At 46.5% G+C, this 17,736-nt stretch overlaps 1 protein-coding gene across 1 annotated transcript in view; it reads right to left on the reverse strand.

Moving 5' to 3' along the window:
- Window positions 1-17,736, reverse strand: part of LOC132574045 (glypican-5-like) — a 704,341-nt gene that overhangs the window by 431,780 nt on the left and 254,825 nt on the right. The window lies entirely within an intron of this gene.

A 17,736-nucleotide genomic window follows, 5' to 3' on the forward strand; every position in this document is an offset into this window, starting at 1 on the left:
TCGAGTGGACGCTGGCTGGCTGAGTTGTTCTGGGGGCTGGGTGTTTTACCTGGTGAGGGTTATTCTGAAGCCTAGCCTGGTGGAGTTGGGGTGGTCACCGGGGTTCCTTGCTCCTGCATAGAGTGTGCTCCACAATTATATGTTGCAGGAGCTTGGTAGCCCGGAGTGTTAAAGCTGCAGTACTGCAGTTTAAGCTAATCTGAATCTGAGATAGATCCTGGCGGCAGCTTGGGCCAGGTGAGGGGCTTAAGGTTCACTGGAGGTGGAGTCAGTGGCAACCCCCACACCACCCTTAGTTATAGTGGAGTAGCATTAGGCTATGGTAGCTGGGGCGGTTGCTAGGCAGTTTGGGCGGCCATTTCTGGGTTCCTTGAGAAAAGGGCAGAAAGACAGTTGGGCGGCCATTTTGAGGTGCTGGTAGCTGGGGCTGTTGCTAGGCAGTTTGGGTGGCCATTTTGGGTTCCTTGAGAAAGGGGCAGAAAGACAGTCGGGCGGCCACTTTTAGGTCCCACTTTTATAAGGCAGGTGGGCAACATGTCTGGGGGTAAAGGTTCAGGCAAGTCCAAGGGCAAGAAGCCTGCACCCAGACCATCTAAAGCTCCTGTCAGGAGGCCACCGCCTCCGTCATCCTCTTCGGATGAGGAGGGTGAGGGGGCGGTGGATTATAATATTTTGAGTAGGCTGCAGGCCTTAGAGCAGGCGGCGGGTGTTCCTTCCTTAAGTAAGGGGGATGACGTTAGGCAATCCAAAAAGGCAAGGCAGGCTAATATTCTCACCAGGTTATCCATTCTTGAGAGCAGGTCTGGTGGAGTCGTGCCTGGCAAGGATGCCTGTTCCAGTGGCCCCGATGCAGGTACGGTGGAGGTGGTGCCGGCTGGACTTGGAGGTAGGTCCGGTGATGGCTTGCAAGTTGGGTCTGGGCAGGTTTGGCCATGGGGAACATGGGGACCTGCTACAGTAGCCGGGTTTGGCACTTCAGGGACAGGCTTAGGTGTGCCTACTCCTTCTGGGGCTGGCCTGGTGCAGAATTGGGCTTGGCCAGGGGGGCAGGGCATACCTTGTGTGCATCCGGGTACAGGGCAGATGAGCTTGTCTGGTCCCATTTTGGGAGCACCATCTCAGTACGGGATGGTGACTTTTTCAGACTTGCCTTTTGGGGAGGTTGCTCTGCCACTCGGGGACCATTTGCTTCCTGCCACAAGGGAGAAAATTTTGAAGGGAGAGTATGTGGACATATTTTCCCTTCTTTATCGGGAAATGGAAAAGAAAGACAAAGAGGAATTAGATGAGAAGGAGAAGGAGAAGCTGCGGAAGCGAAAGGTCGACAGAACATGGGCTAATTGGTTGCCTGGGTTCTGCATTTATGCCGGGGTAATTGCCAGGGCACAGCCGTGGCGGGCAGCATCATTGTTCCAATACTTGGACATTATTTATAAGGGTTATACTGCCTTTAGTGGATCAGCCTGGTTACAGTACGACCAGGAATTTAGAATGAGGGCTGCCCTATATCCGTCCCTCCAGTGGGATCGGATTCACCAGCAGCTTTGGCTGCAGGTTATGTCTCCGGCTAGGCCTAACCTGGGTGACCGATCAGATAGCGGTCACTTAGTGAGTAGGGCATCCACATCTGCTTCGTCAAGCTCTCCCCGTGGTACAGCGGGGCAGGCGGTTCAACCCTGCTTGCTCTGCTGGGACTTTGGATCCCTGGGGGTGTGTAATAGAAAGGCGTGCCAGTTTAAGCACGCCTGCCCCTTGTGTGGTGGATCCCATGCCTTTGACAGCTGCCCTAAAGCCCGGGGGCGCAGGAATCCAAAGGGGCCTGGCGGGAGCGGAGGAGCTTTTCCAGCCAAGAAAGGGCCCCAGCCCGATAAGGGTGGGACCACTTAAGCGATGGCTGGCTAAGTATCCTAGGAGGGCTGACGCTTTGTGCCTGTTGGAGGGTTTTAAGTTTGGGTTTAGGATCCCTTTTCAGGGGCCTCGAGTTCCGTTTGTGCCTAGAAATCTTAAGTCGGTTCAAGGTTTGGAACAGGTTGTTAGAGACAAAATTGCTAAGGAGTTGGCTGAGGGAAGGATCCTTGGTCCTTTTGTGCAGCCTCCAGTGACTACTTTGAGGGTCTCGCCTTTAGGCGTGGTGCCCAAAAAGACGCCTGGTGAATTTCGTGTGATTCACCATTTGTCTTTTCCTAGGGCAGAAAGTGGAGGAGCTGAGGGCTAGGATTAAAGCATTTCTTCTTAGGAAGAAGGTCACTTTGCTGGAATTGCAGCAATTGGTGGGGCACCTCAACTTTGCTTACAAAGTGGTTGCTCCTGGAAGGGCTTTTCTTAGGAGACTGTGTGATGCTATGGCAGGGTTACGCTTGCCCCAGCATAGAACTAGGGTTACCTGCAGCATGAGGGATGATCTGAGGGTTTGGCAGGAATTTTTGGAGTCGTTTAACGGGGTCTCCTTTTGGAGGGAGGACTTGATGCTTGAGGCCGAGCTCCGGGTCACGTCTGATGCTGCAGGATCTTTAGGCTTTGGAGTTTATTTTCGCGGACATTGGTGCGCGGATGTTTGGCCTGACTCCTGGACGCAGGTAGGGGTGAACCGAGACCTTAGTTTCTCGAGTTCTTTCCCATTGTAGTGGCGGTTTGGCTGTGGGGGAAGGATATGGCCAATCACACTGTCCATTTTTGGTGTGATAACATGGCAGTAGTCCACGTCATTAATTCCCTTTCATCCAAACTGCAGCGGGTAATGAGGTTGGTGAGGGCCTTCACTCTGCGCTGCTTGCGGCTTAATATATTGTTTTTAGCCAGGCATGTTCCTGGGGTGAGCAATAGGGTGGCTGACGCTCTATCTCGTAAACAGATGGAGAGGTTTCGTCAGCTGGCCCCTGAGGCAGACGGAGAGCCGGTGCCAATGCCCCAGGAGTTATGGCAGATTGGAGAGCCGAAGCTTGCAGAGCGATAGGTCTAGCCATTGCGCCCAGCACTCGGAAGTCTTACGAGCGGGCCGTGCGGCAGTTTGAAGACTTTCGGGCTGAGGTAGGGTATCGCAGGGTTTGGCCCCTCCCGGTGGAGGAATTGCTCCATTACTGCGTGTCGTTACGAGGTAAGGGGTTGGCCGTGCTACCTGTTAGGGGGTGCCTGTCTGCATTGGCTTTTGCAAGTAAGGCACTGGGTTATAGGGATGATACAGCAGATTTTCGTCTTCGAAAGATGCTGGAGGGGTGGTCTAGAGAGGCCGGACCCAGGGTTGATACGCGGAATCCGGTGTCTCCGTCGATTCTGCAAGGGTTGAAGAGGGTATGGGGCGTGGTGTGTGCCTCGCCTTTTGAGGCATGTTTATTTCATGCCGCGTCCTTGTTAGCCTTTTTTGGGGCGCTTAGAGTAAGTGAGCTGGTAGCTCAGTCTAGAAACGATGTTTCTGGTAGAGCTTTGCAGTTCAGGGACCTGAGGTTGTTAGGGCCTAAGGCGGTCATTCCTGTCCGTCGCTCGAAGACGGATCAGTTGCAGCGGGGTACTGTGCTCGAGCTGGGTAGTTGTTCGGAGCTTGAGTTGTGTCCAGTTAATGCGTTGGCCGCTTATTTGGCAGTGCGCGGGCCCAAGGACGGAGTTTTGTTTATACACATGGATGGTAAGCCATTAACGAAACACCAGTTCTGGGCGGTTTCGTCCAGAGCGTTGGGGGAGTTAGGGTTATCAGGGGTGCGGTTTGGTACCCGCTCCTTTAGAATTGGGGCGGCCTCGACAGCGGCTGCTATGGGGTTTCCTTCCACCTCTATTCAGAGGTTGGGGCGTTGGCATTCTTCGGCCTATAAGGCATACATACGCCCCTTTTTCGGGCAGTGAGCACTTTGGATTGTGGAATGAGTTGGTTCCGTTTGTGTTAATGGTTTTTTCTCTTTTTAGATGCTGCTGTTCCTGGCCAGAGGAGCCGGTGCCGAGTTCTCATCTGCGGCCATAGCTACGTGTTTTGGGCTGCTCTTCAAGCACGGAGAACTGCGGTCGGCTCTCAGCTGGGACTCAGCCAGCATGCGGTTATCGAATGGCAGGGGCGCCGGGGCCTCCAGTGGCCAGGCTTGCTGCCGTTGTTATTCAAAGGCAGAGTGGGTCCTCCTCCACAGGTCTTAATTGTTCACCTGGGAGGTAATGATCTGGGGTTATTGAAGGGTAAGGCCTTGGTGTGGCAAGCCCGGGATGACTTCCAGCGCATTAGGGAGCGATGGCCGGAGACCACGATAGTTTGGTCAGCCATGCTGCCCCGCCAAGTGTGGCGTCACGATGTGGACCCTGCAGCCTTAGAAAGAGCCAGGTATAAAGCCAATAAAGAAATTAAAAAATTACTTGAGAAGGGTTTGGGCCACTATTTACCCCATCCGGATATTTCGGTGAGATGTCCTGACCTCTACAGAGGGGATGGGGTACATCTCTCGGAAAAGGGTAATGTGCTTTTTCTGAGAGATTTGCAGCAAGGGTTGCGGGTGGCTTTGGGCCTCCCGGTGGGTGCTAAGCCCTAAGTAGAGACTTGGCCTTATTAGTGGCAGGTTTTAGGGGTTTAGGACACTATGCGGCTAGGGGAGGACTGTGAAGCATCCCCCACTTTGGGGGAAATTTTGGGGTCTGGCATGATCGGCCTTGGGGTTTGGAGACCCGGGTTGGAGAATGCAGACTGTCCAGGAGGCTCGGCTAGAGGGTGCCTTTCCGCCGAGACGTGCGTCTGGGTTTGGGCCCTCTGGTGCGGGCCTCCCTGCTGGGCCTGCCTGGAGGGAGCTGAGCAGCTCAGCTCCGGAAGGGGGGCTGGGTCCTCGCCCGTTAATGGCAGGGGAGCGGTCGCGGTGACCCCTAGCCCTGGCCAGGCCGCCTCTGGTGGGGTACCCTTGCTGTTCATGTTGTAAGTTAATAAAGTGGCCCAATTTCAATCCAATGCATTGTGTCCGACTCGTTATTCCGACCTTGGTGGGCAATCGTGATCTTGCAGCCTGCAGCGTAGCTGCTAGGCTGCTTAGATCTGTTTGCCCTCCAGGGCGGGAGAGTTGGCCTGCGCGCTGTTTGGGCGCGCTTTGCAGGGGGCGGGGTTTAGCCGCGTCAACGGCTAGCTCCCCGTCCCTCTCCTCAGTCCATCGACGATCGGCCCTCCCACCCGCCCTGTCTGCTATGTAGGCATTGCTAGTTGCCTCATTCGGGGAGCCGGGTAGGAATTTTTTACGCCCCAGCTGATTGGCTGGTGCTGGGGTGTGTTTTTCGCCTACCCTGCATAGCAGTGCAGTGGATTGTGGAATTGGCTCTGGGAAGGTGCCTTTAAATAGGCGGTCACTTTAGTTGGCAGGTTTTAGGGGTTTAGGACACTATGCGGCTAGGGGAGGACTGTGAAGCATCCCCCACTTTGGGGGAAATTTTGGGGTCTGGCATGATCGGCCTTGGGGTTTGGAGACCCGGGTTGGAGAATGCAGACTGTCCAGGAGGCTCGGCTAGAGGGTGCCTTTCCGCCGAGACGTGCGTCTGGGTTTGGGCCCTCTGGTGCGGGCCTCCCTGCTGGGCCTGCCTGGAGGGAGCTGAGCAGCTCAGCTCCGGAAGGGGGGCTGGGTCCTCGCCCGTTAATGGCAGGGGAGCGGTCGCGGTGACCCCTAGCCCTGGCCAGGCCGCCTCTGGTGGGGTACCCTTGCTGTTCATGTTGTAAGTTAATAAAGTGGCCCAATTTCAATCCAATGCATTGTGTCCGACTCGTTATTCCGACCTTGGTGGGCAAAGGGATCTTCCCACATTAATAAAGGGAATAAAGGGATTTTCCCACAGCAAACCTCCAAATACCAGTGCTAAGAGACAGTATCAGGAGAAGGCCTTGGCATAGGGTTGCCAGGTCCCTTCTGGCAACTGGTGGGGGGGGTGGGGAAAGGACTTAACAAAAGCAGCAGGGAGGCCTATCCAGCTACAGTGACATGTCTGTGTCACTGCCCACATGACCCAAAAGTGATACTACCACTCCTGGGATGCCAGAATGACATACTGGAATTTGGGCAAACATTCTATGGTAAATTTGGCTTCTACTATAGAGTGTCTGCTCAAATACCAGAGCATTGCCCCCAATGTCACGTGGGCTATTACGTAGACATGTGGGAGGATTATTCCCCCTTTTTTAGGGTATGTTGCTTCCTCACCAGCAAGCTGATCATAAGGGGGAGGTGGGGCCTGGCACCGGAGGACACCCACCTCCACTGGGGTGGGGGTGGGGGGTTGGCAACCCTATACCCTGTTTATTAGCCTTCCAAAGCAACTAGTTGGCTGCTATTTGAACAGGGTGCTAGAATAAGTGGGCCACTAATCTGATCCAGCAGGGTTCTTCTTATGTTCTTAGATCAGGGTGAAAGCCCAGCATGAGTGAGCAATGAAAATGCCAATGAAATGCAAATTCAAGCCACATTGGGTAGTTTCTGGAGAGGCAGCATAAAATGATGTAAATAAATAAACAGTAAGAAAGCAAGCGTCACACCTGGTTTCCTGCGCAATAAATGTGGATAAGGATATCTCTCCCCTCATACCCATTCAGAACAAGGGTGCAATTGGTGGACCAGCCCTTTAACCAGGAATTTTTTCAGGAGGGGGTGCTGAGGCATCACTAATTAAATGCTAGAAGTATATAACTCTGTTTAGCATTGCACTTTAAGTAGCACACATCATAGGCAGGCAGGCAGAAAGACCTCTCTCACCCACACACACAAACAAACACAAAACACAACACTGTTTTTGTCCTGCAACTACATTTGAGGGCCTTTAATATAATTGTAGTCTTCTGTTTTAGTGTTAAAACTATCAACCCTAACCAGTGTTCCCTCTAAGCTGAGTTAGGGTGAGCTAGCTCACAGATATTTTGCCTCCAGCTCACACATTTTTGTCTTTGCTCTGGAAAAATGACTGCAGAGCATAACAATTTATGCAGTAGCTCACAACTTTAATGCCAGAAGCTCACAACTTTAATATCAGTAGCTCACAAAGCAGAATTTTTGCTCACAAGACTATGCAGCTTAGAAGGAACGTTGACCCCAACCCAAGCTGCAAAATTAAAGCATTTGGTTTGAAAATTGCCCCTGCAAATGTCCTCCTTTTGCAATATTCAGCTTCCTAGGCTCGCTCTGGGCTGGAAAGCCACCATGCTGTCAATGCTGTCTATCAGAACACCATGAAAGAGAGAGGAGGGAAGCAGGAAGAGCCTGTGACTGTCCACTGGGCCTGGGGTATTTATTTATTTGTTCAATTTATATCCCGCCCTCTCCAAGAAAGCTGTTCATGTAAATACATAGAATATAAAATTACATTAAAATATAAAAGCATAAAAATCAAACCATTTCAAGTGCTATAATGATCCCTGAATTTTTCTATTCTGTTGTTCGAGCTGGGTGTTCTATAGAAAGACCAGTCTTTAGGGTCATGCTAGAGGTGGTCCAGTTGTTTTGGAGTCTGTTGTAGCCTGTGATCTTAATTTACAAATGCCTGGTGGAAGAGCACCATCTTACAGGCCCTGCGAAACTGTGAGAGCTCTCGCAGGGCCCTAACCTCCTCAGGGAGTTTGTTTCACCAGCATGGGGCTACAACAGAAAAGGCCCTGGCTCTAGTTGTCGTGAGCCTGGCCTCTTTAAGGCCAGGAATTGAGAGCAGATTTTGTGACACTGACCAAAGTGCTATCCGGGGAACATGTGGGGAAAGGCAGTGCCTAAAGTATGCAGGTCCCTGGCCAAATAGGGCTTTAAAGGTAAGAACCAGCACCTTGAAATGAATCCAGTATGCGATGGGCAACCAGTGCAGCACTTTCAGTACAGGTGGAATGTGCTCCTGCAAGGGAAGGCCCATTAATAGCTTGGCTGCAGCATTCTGTACTAGTTGAAGCTTCCAGTTTCCAGGTTTGAGACAAGGGCAGCCCCATGTAGATGGCATTGCAGTAATCCAATCTTGAGGTGACCGTGGCATGGATCACTGTTGCCAAGTCATTACGTTCGAGGTAGGGGACCAGCTGCCTTATCAGCTGAAGATGATAAAAGGCTGATTTGGCAGTGGCTGCCACCTGGGTCTCCATTGTTAAAGGGAAGTCCAGGAAACCCCCTGAGCTTTTAACCTTAAGTGCCAATGTCTGCTCCTGGACCGCCACGACTTAGATACAGGACCTCCATCTTCGTTGGATTCAATTTCAGTCTACTCAGCCCAAGCCACCCTGCCACAGCTTGTAGTGCCATGGTCAAATCTTCCATGGAGGAGTTGGACCGACCACCCATCAACAGATAGAGCGGGGTGTCATCTGTGTAGTGGTGACATCCCAGCCCAAACCTATGGGCAATCTGGGCAAGGGGGCGCATGTAGGTGTTGAACAATACTGGGGAGAGAACTGCCCCTTGTGGCAGACCACACACAAGTGGGTGCCATCGGGATAGCTCCTCTCCTATTGCCACCCTTTGTCCCTGATCTTGGAGAAAGGAGGAGAGCCACTGTAAGGCCAACCCCTGTATCCCAGCGTCAGTGAGGCAGTAGGTAAGTAACTGATGATAGACCATGTCGAACATGGCCAACAGGTCTAAAAGCATCAGTACTGCCGAACCATCTCTATCCAGATGCCTCTGGGGGTCATCTGTGTGGGCAACCAGAACCGTCTCCTTCCCATGACCCAGACAAAAATCGGATTGAAAATGTCATCTAGGAAGCTCTGTAGCTGCATTGCTACTGCCCTCTCAATAATCTTGCCCAAAAAAGGCAAGTTTGATACCAGCCAGTAGTTGGACAATATGGCCGGGTCCAATTATGGTTTCTTTAGAACGGGGCGTACCACTGCCTCCTTAAGAGGCTGAGGAAAGGTCCCTTCAGATGGGACCTGTTAACAATTTCCCTCAAGGGAGCCCATAATTCTCCCCAGCCAGTTTTTATTAGCCAGGATGGGCACGGGTCCAGACTACAGATGGTTGAGCATACAGTGGAGAGCATTCTGTCAACTTCCTCCAGGCTGTGTAAGGAGCTTAAAGGGGAAAAAATGAGGAAATGGCAAGGAGGGAGGTCCTGTCTTTCTCTCTGGCTCATGCAAGTGCACTTCTTTCCACTCCCATCCTGCAGGCGCACAAGCTGAGCTTCAGGGAAGAGGGCAGAGGAGAAGGATAGCACTTCACTTGCCATTCATGAGGGGCACTGCAGATTCGATAGGGGGCATGACCCTGTGTGCCCCCATGCTGCCAACAGCTCTGGGGTAGACTTTGTTTCACTAACTATGTGGTACAGAATATCATGCTATTCATTTTATGGCTCCTGACTGGATCAGATAATTCACTGAAGAAAAATGAGTATTAAAGCGTCAGCATATTGGGACTGCATAGTGGTATAAAAAGTAAGAAAAGACAGCAAAGTCTCTATTTTTGAAGGGCCTTTCACAGTCTGTGAAAGCCCACATTTTGAGTAAAATACTGAAAAATCCGACACAGCATTAGCAAAGACTGCCTTGTTTAACAGGATCAGAAACAAAGGATTAAGAATGAATCCAGGGTTTTCAGGCTTTTAATGCGACCTAAAAATATGCAACATTTTCATAGACAACAGCATAATGATGTCTCTACTTTCATTCAACTGCCTTCAAAACCTTCAGCACCTTTAACTGCTTCAAAAACACAGTATCTATCCCCATGCTGTTCATCTAAAGCAAATGGAGAATTTTCAGCTCTATATCTAAAGTTAGAAGCTGAAACTTGGATTTAGGGCACCAAAGATGGATGTTCAGATGAAATGTATCTTTTGGCAGTAAAGTTGCATTTGTATGCTTTCAAACAACAAGTTCCCATTGAGAAAAACTTGCAATAAGTGCTTATCACACATTGGAATTTCAAAGTGATTCTTATCTCAACAATCATTACAACATTGCATCCAACTGTACTGTTTCACCAGCTTAACAGCAGCTGGAGGCACTGATTTTGGCTTACTATTACCTCTCTTTGTAGACACTGGGTTGGATCCTGACTAAAATTTCTATCCATACAATTGGGGCAATCTTCATTGATTTCCCCCCTCCCACAGCAGACCTCCTATTACTTCCAATGTTATTCCTGTCTGGTCTCTCTATTCCAAGGAGTAGTATTTGGAGATATGGTTGGAAATGGGTGATGAAGAATTGTTGGTGGGATCCAAATCACTCACTTTGTCTCCATGCTGTTCTTGAAGATTACCTTTTAAATTTTTGGCAGTGACAACTTTGAAATCAAGAGACTTCCCTCTTTGCTATAAAAATGTGAAATAGCTTCAATAAAATCTCTACATCTCATGGTTAATTTAAAAAAAACACACACACACATTTAGAAAGGAAAGGCTGGAATGCAAACCTCTTTTTTGTTATTTTTTTCCTACCCAAATACTAGGATGGCAGGGAACATAGTATTTCCACTATATCTTTCACAGTAGCTGATGTCAATTCTAATATAGTACAACATTCCACATACAATGGAATGCACTAGTTTGTTCTGCAAAACTTCATTCTACTCAGTTTAACATTGACACAATCTACTAGTTATGAATATTTTGCCATACTATTTCACACTATGCTTAAGTGGTGCATTATTAATAGGTACTACATTTGTTTTTCTTAAAAGAGTTTGAGTGCCATAAATAAATATTATTCACTTTGCAGACAACTTTATGAAAACACAAGAAGGAATAAGGAAATCAGAACTGAAATACTTGCCAAGTTTCAATGGCTAAGACACCTCAGAATGGAATCCTGAAATAATTTAAACAGATTAATATGGATGACTGATACAACAGGAGGGAAGTATATATTTGGAATATCAGTTATTTACTTCAGTTGGTATCAAATCAGTTAGAAATAGATATTTTCCAGAGGGCTAACAGCCATTTTTGATGGGTTTTATTTAGTAAATACAGGGTTTTTTTTTTTTAAAAAAAAACAAACAAACTAAATTCAGGGGGGAGATAGGCAACATCAGGGGGTGGCATGAACAGAGCAAGCATCCAAAGGAAGCCTCAACATCTTCAGCTAGGAATGCATGACAGTGCACCCCAATTATGTAGGCAAGAGAGGATCACTGCCCCAAACTGTGACTGCTGCAGTACAGATTTTTTCCAATAACTATTCTATGTACTGCCCAGCAACCCTCTCCTCAATGTACAGTAAGGCACTCCCTGCAGATACGTAAGCAAGACAGTACCACACTATCACTACAATCTCATGTCCATGTCGGCCTACCTGGTCTCCCACTATCTGTCTGTGTCCACACCACCATTCAGTGGGGGGGGGGGAGATGGGGGGAAGAGTAAATGTGCCAATGGCATGATGTCACTTCCAGAGCAGACCCAAAAGTCATTGTGTCAGCATGACACTATACTGTCTCCCCAAACTTACAGTAAAATGGTAGAGTTTAGAGGTTCTAGAGTATAACAGCAATGTCACTTCCAGGTTTGCACTGGAAGTGATGTCCAACCATTGGCATGTTGTTCCCCTATCCCCTTCCCTCTTCTGCTGGCAACCTAAAATTGAGTAACCTGACCTACAATTGGGATATATGAGGAAGAAAACCACAGGACTGAAGGCCAAACTTCCTGTCAGCCAATGGGAAGGTGGTGGTGGCAGCAACATCATGGGGGGGATGTTGCTGCCACTTGGTAGCTCTAGGAATTGCCAGAAACTCTGTGGTTTTAAATTTTAATTTATGGCCCATGAGGGGCAATGGAAACTTGGGGTGAGGGAATATCCTGCCCAAAATGGGAGTTTGGCACCCCTAGCAAAACTACATAATATTGTTCTTTAGCCCACTTGCAGTCACACAGAAGCAGCAGGGAACATCACTTTTAAAGTCTCCAGCAGCTTAAGATAGCAATGTAGGGAGAGGAAGGGCTCCTGACTCCCACACATTCCATGCCTTTTTCCTGAGGTAGGGATCTAACTTTGGCGCTAAAATTGCTAAAACATGCAACTCCAAAGTTACGTAAGTTATGACATTTCTGCTCAGAAAAAGGAGCTGAGAGCACTCTTTCAAGAAACTGCTCTTGAGAGAAAAGCTCTGAAAGAACTTGTGAATGACTCAAGATCACATCAGCAGATGCATGTGAAGAAGTGGGGAATCAAACCCAGTTCTCCCAGAGTACAGTCCGCACTCCTAACCACTACACCAAACTGAGTTCAAAAAATGAGTCAGGTTCAGGTAACTCAGATCTGTCCTGTTAACTAATGCATTCTGTAGTTTGGCTCTCCATGCTGAACACTGCTACTGGATAGCCAAGTAATACTCATGCCATTTGACTAAGAGAAATAAAACTTGCTTTTTCTATATTTTCATCTATTAACCAAAATAAATCTGATTTTATACGCATCTTCCTGACACAGCATTTAGTAAAACTGGAACTCAGCATCAGAGGTAATACCTTTTAATCAATAACAGGTTAGTTGATAATGGTTTTGTAACAAAACTTTTGTGGAATTAGGCTATTTAAAATGCTGGTGTCCTAACTCACCTATGTTATTTTAGAACAGATTTTTCCTTCAGGTTTGTAGACTTTGGCATGGTGTGTTTCCTCAGTTTGTGTGTTGTGTTACTGTGATCTTGTAGCTGCAGGGATTCTGATGTGCACACAGAAATTTCCTTTCTGGGACATCTTTGTTATTCAATTCAGTGAAGGAGGACCTCTGTATGCAATATTAATTCTTTTGCACATACAGAGCACCTTTCTATTGAAATGAACAAGGGAACTTGCATGCAGAAGAGTTCTTGAGTCTTGCACGAACTGGAGAATGTCTAAGTGTTTCATATCGCAAGAAGCTGCACATTTTTCTTTCCCTATTCCAATCCTTTGTTGTTTTTTTCCCGTCTACTTCCTCCTTTTCCTACCTACATTAGCAACAAATGAGAACAGAAAAAGATCTGCTGCTCTGCTGTATGAAAGCAAAGTTGGTAATGATAGATAATCTCTGGGTCATAAAAATAATCATCAGCCTGTAACATTCTGTTGGCCTGACGAGGATGTATATTTTGTATATATATTTTGAAATGGTTGCCACTGTTACATGTTATCCTGGATCAACAGACATGATCTGGTTTCCCTTGCTCTGCTTTTCTTTGTTCTGGAATTTCTCTCTGCTGTGTTCCATTTCTCTTTCATTCTGACTCAACTAGGAGAATTTCTAAAATTAATTCTAAAACTGGATCATGCACAGTTTGCCACTGCTTTCCATCATTTCAGTTCCTTTGTATCTTTCCACCCTTCTCTGTTATTAGTGCATATGAGTTCAGGGCTAAAATGCTCCGTGAATAATGGTATCCAGGTTCCTTTTCTAGACCCTTACTGATGTGCATTTTTTTAGTGCAATGGTAAAATACTACACAAAAACAACCCTGACAAGTATTGTCGGTATCATCAAGGCTGCTTTTTTAAGTGTTTTTCTGTGCACATGCTTTGGAAACCTAGTAGTGAGGAGTACAAGGACCACCAACCTTTCTTGATGAAAACTAGATACTTGAAACATGCAGAATACTCTGGCAATCTGTGTTGAGGGCATATTGGGATGTCTGCACACCACCATTAAGGGACCAGTGGTCCTTGTTCACTATGTATGTGGTCCTTGTATACTATGAGCCTGCCTAGGCGGGGAGGGTGGGGTATAAATAAAAAGTTTATTATTATTATTAATTTGTTACTAATTTTTTACTAATACTGTTACTAATACTGTTATAAAAGTGATTGGAAATAGCTCAGATTTTTCCTTTTTCAGCTTTGAATCCCCACTTAGGAGCAAGGGATCCCCTGGTTTAGAGGCCTTCCCCCCCTTCAGGGTTATCAGAAAGAGGGGGAGTGGGATTTTCCCTTGGCACTTCATTATACCCTATGGAGACCAGTCCCCATTGGATATAACAGAGAATCGATCTGTGGGTATCTGGGGTTTGGGATGGGGGCTATTATTTGAGGTAGAGACACCAGATTTTCTGCATAACATCTGGTGCTTCTCCTCAACCCCTCCAAGTTTCAAAAAGATTGGACCAAGGGGTCCAATTATTCGAACCCCCAAAGAAGGTGCCAATATCCTCCATTATTTCCAAAGGAGGGAAGGCATTTAAAAGGAACATGGTTCCTTTAAACATGATGGCCAAAACTCCCTTTGGAGTTCAATCCTGCTTGTCACAACCTTTCTCTTGGCTCCACCCCCAAAGTTTCCAGATATTTCGAGTCAGATGGTTAATGGTTTTATGAATGTTTATCTGTTTTAGATGTATTTAAATGATTTAAATGGTTTTAATGGTTTAAATGGTTTTAGATGTATTTTAAATGGTTTATGAATATGGCCCTTTTCACACTTACCAGTGGAAGCCGGAAGGGAGTCGGTATTGTGCCGCCTTGCAGTAATCCGAGACAGGGATGGGAGTTTTCAGACACACGGTTTTTTTCCCGGTAGGGTTCCATGATTGAAGCAAGCCATTTCACACTGTTCCACTTTTATCTTGCTTCCACCAGCGCCAGCCGTTTTCGCCTGCCGGCGCGCGATCTCCGGCTTATTATTTTTTTTTTTGAACGTCGGGCAAAGATCGCTATAGCGTCATATCACAACACCACCACCATAGAGATGGCTAGGCTCCATTGAGATAAGTTACCAAGTTTCAGTGGCGGCGATCTATGGTGATGCTGTTGTGATATGTCACTATAGCGCTATAGCGATTTTAGCCGACGTTCCCCCCCCCCAAAAAAAAGCCGGAGATCGCGCGCCAGCAGGCGAAAAAGGGCGCGAAAACTGCTCCCGGGTTAGATACTGGACATTTCACACAGCGCCCCATAGCGATTTCAACCCGGAAGGAGGGGTTGAAAAGTGGAAGAAGCTGCTCTTTGTTAGTAACGACTCAGGCATGCCTCACTACCGGGACAGCCGCGGGACTGTGTGAAAAGGTGAGAGTATTCAGGTAGCAGCCAGTTACTGAATCGGGTCTGTCTGAAATGCCAACAGAGACCCATTATTGTTCAGTAACTGACCAGCTGCCATACCGGAATACTTAGGCTGTGTGAAAAAGATCTATGTGTGTTTGATGTGTTGGTATGTTCGTGGAAGAGCACCTCATTTCATTGCTCTCTTTTTGTTGAGAACAATGACAATAAATTTATCTATCTATCAGACCTGGCAACCCTAAACTACCAACACCTGGCCACAATGTCATTTTTCTGGCATGTATGTTCCCTAAATTGGCAGTCTCCTAAATTAGGGGGGAATCATCATCATCATCTGGCAGTGTGTGTAGTATAGTCAGGAGATCCTAAGATTGTCTGCCGATCAGAAGTTCTAGTTCTTTTAGCATTATGCACCACCAGGTGGTGAGTTAGACTTGTTTTTAAGGGAAAAGATGTTTCAGAGGTGGTTTGCCATTGCCTGCCTTTGTTTCATGTCCCTGGTATATCTTGAAGGTTGCCTATCCAAATACTAGCCAGGGCTAAGCCTCGGAGATCTGACAAGATTTTATTAGTGGGGGGAATTAGCTTAAGTGGAGGCAGAGCAAGAGGCAGGTAACTGGAATCTCCACCAATGCACACTAGGATTTTCTGTTAGAGAACTCTGAAAAAAAACCAAATAGATATTCAACTGGAAGTTGTTTTATTGAAAACTAGTAGGAGGGCAAAAATATGCAAACAGAACACACAAACACAGAAACTAGCTAAGAAGAAATCAGGGAGGAGCAGGGAGAAAGAGATTTTGGAGGGGTGATATTTACGAATCTAGAACAATGAGGACCACAGAGAAGAGGAGAGAATCTACACACAAGTGGGAGTGTGTATATGGTGCTGAGAACACACACAAAACTGCTAGGATGCAGTGTGCTGGCAATTATAGGAAAAATGTTCCCTGGGGCTGACATGTTTGCCTCCAAAACAATAATATGATGGCTTCCCAGGGATGCCAATGATCTTGGGAAGCGTTGCTGAGATTGCCAGAGGTTGAACTATAGGTAATGTTTCTTGATGACCCTCTGAGCACTGGACAGGAAAACTACCAGGTTTTGGTGAACAGTGCTAAGAGATCAGGGCCCTGCAGGATTTACTGCAATTCTGCAGGGTTTCTAAAACAGAGCTGTTCCATATGGCTTTCAGTTGAGACAATGGACATCCAAATCTCCATCTTTTGGCCTCCCCTGCTGTCAGTTCAGCCTAGTGAGCTCAACAACCCATGATACCACTCAGAACACTTCTATTTGTATGTTTGTTAGTGATAACTTGTGGTTTTAATATGAACTTGAAATTTTAATTGTCTGCATTTTAAACTTGAATCGAATTGAACTTGTTTGCGGGAAAGATAGGATATAGATGAAAGGATACAAACAAACCTCTGTAAGCCACCTTGAGCCTGCTTCGCAGGAAGGGTGGAATATAAATAAAAGAAAACAATAATTCTGCAACCAAAAATATTTAGTTCCAACAGTGCCATCCTAAGAACACTTTCTTGGGAGTAATCATTAAACAGACTTGAGTAGGATTCTGAGTAGTTTTGCTCAGAATGGATGGCAAACCATCATATTTACTCTTCACTGCCACATATATATGGGAACTATCACATAAGTAGAAATTCCCTTTGCTTTGCTATGACAATGTGTGGCATCTGAATGCAACGTATTTCTACAGCAAATAATCTAGAGCTTGCTTTTTGGACAATGTATTTCAAAATGCCCAGTCTTCTAATGAAGAATTTCCATGCTAGAGTTTCATCAATTTATTGATTTAACTGAATTTTAGCTGCTACATGAAGCACATTTTTCAAATATACCTGAAAACTCAAAGAGGGTATTTTTGTCACTGTTTTGCAAAGCTGTTATGATTTTAATCAGAAAGTCCTGCTGAGATGCATCCCAGCTCCCTTCCAGCATACCAAGAATCTTTTGTGAAAGAGACTTTGTCTCCATAAGACCCATCTTCCTGGTAAGGTGAAGAAGAACAATAAATGAATCAGAAGCAAACAAGTCTGCAATGAATTCCTGAAGGATCTGTAAACAGAATGCACAGCAAGAAAGCACACACGGAGTGTGCCAAATGTAAACACTCAAAAGCTTTCCATGCTGTGATGCCATCAGGGAAAAAGATGATCTTTGCATTGTTGCAAAGGTCATGCCGTGTTTGTTAAATTTGTGTGTCTGACTTTGTCACCTCAATACATATTTGAATGCATACCAAGTCAAGTAATGGTTCATCCTCAGCATCCATCTATGTTATTTTGCCCTTCCTTTGTGACAATATGTTGTGTGGCCTCTCTCAACTGTAGCTAAGAAATTAGGGACTGGTTATAAGGGTTTCTAATTTCTGCCCTCTCAAATCTGAATGTATTTATCTGTTACAAAATTTATATCCTGCTATTCTGCTTTCACAAGGGCCATCAAGAATCTAAAGATTTACAACATACATGATAAAACTACATTTTAAAACCCTTTAAAAACCCAACAGTTTTAACTACAGACCAAGTTTAAATCAAATTAAACAACAGAAAAGATTTCCTGCACTGTTTACCATGAACTTTAAGTATAACTTGTTCAGGAACTATTCCAGATTCTGGTACCTGGAACTTCTGTAATACATGAACTGTCTTCTAAATATTACATAAATGATACAAAAATCCTTCCTTGCCCCAACCTATCTTGATTGCAATGCCGTTGCTTCTTCTAACCTCCCCTTAGGGTTTCCAGGCCGAGTATGGCAACCAGCTGGACAGTTGTGGGGTGAAGACATGGGGAAAGTGACACTGGTAATGGGTACTAGTTCTAG

Source organism: Heteronotia binoei, chromosome 6, assembly GCF_032191835.1.
Source record: "Heteronotia binoei isolate CCM8104 ecotype False Entrance Well chromosome 6, APGP_CSIRO_Hbin_v1, whole genome shotgun sequence".
Taxonomy (NCBI): Eukaryota; Metazoa; Chordata; class Lepidosauria; order Squamata; family Gekkonidae; genus Heteronotia; species Heteronotia binoei.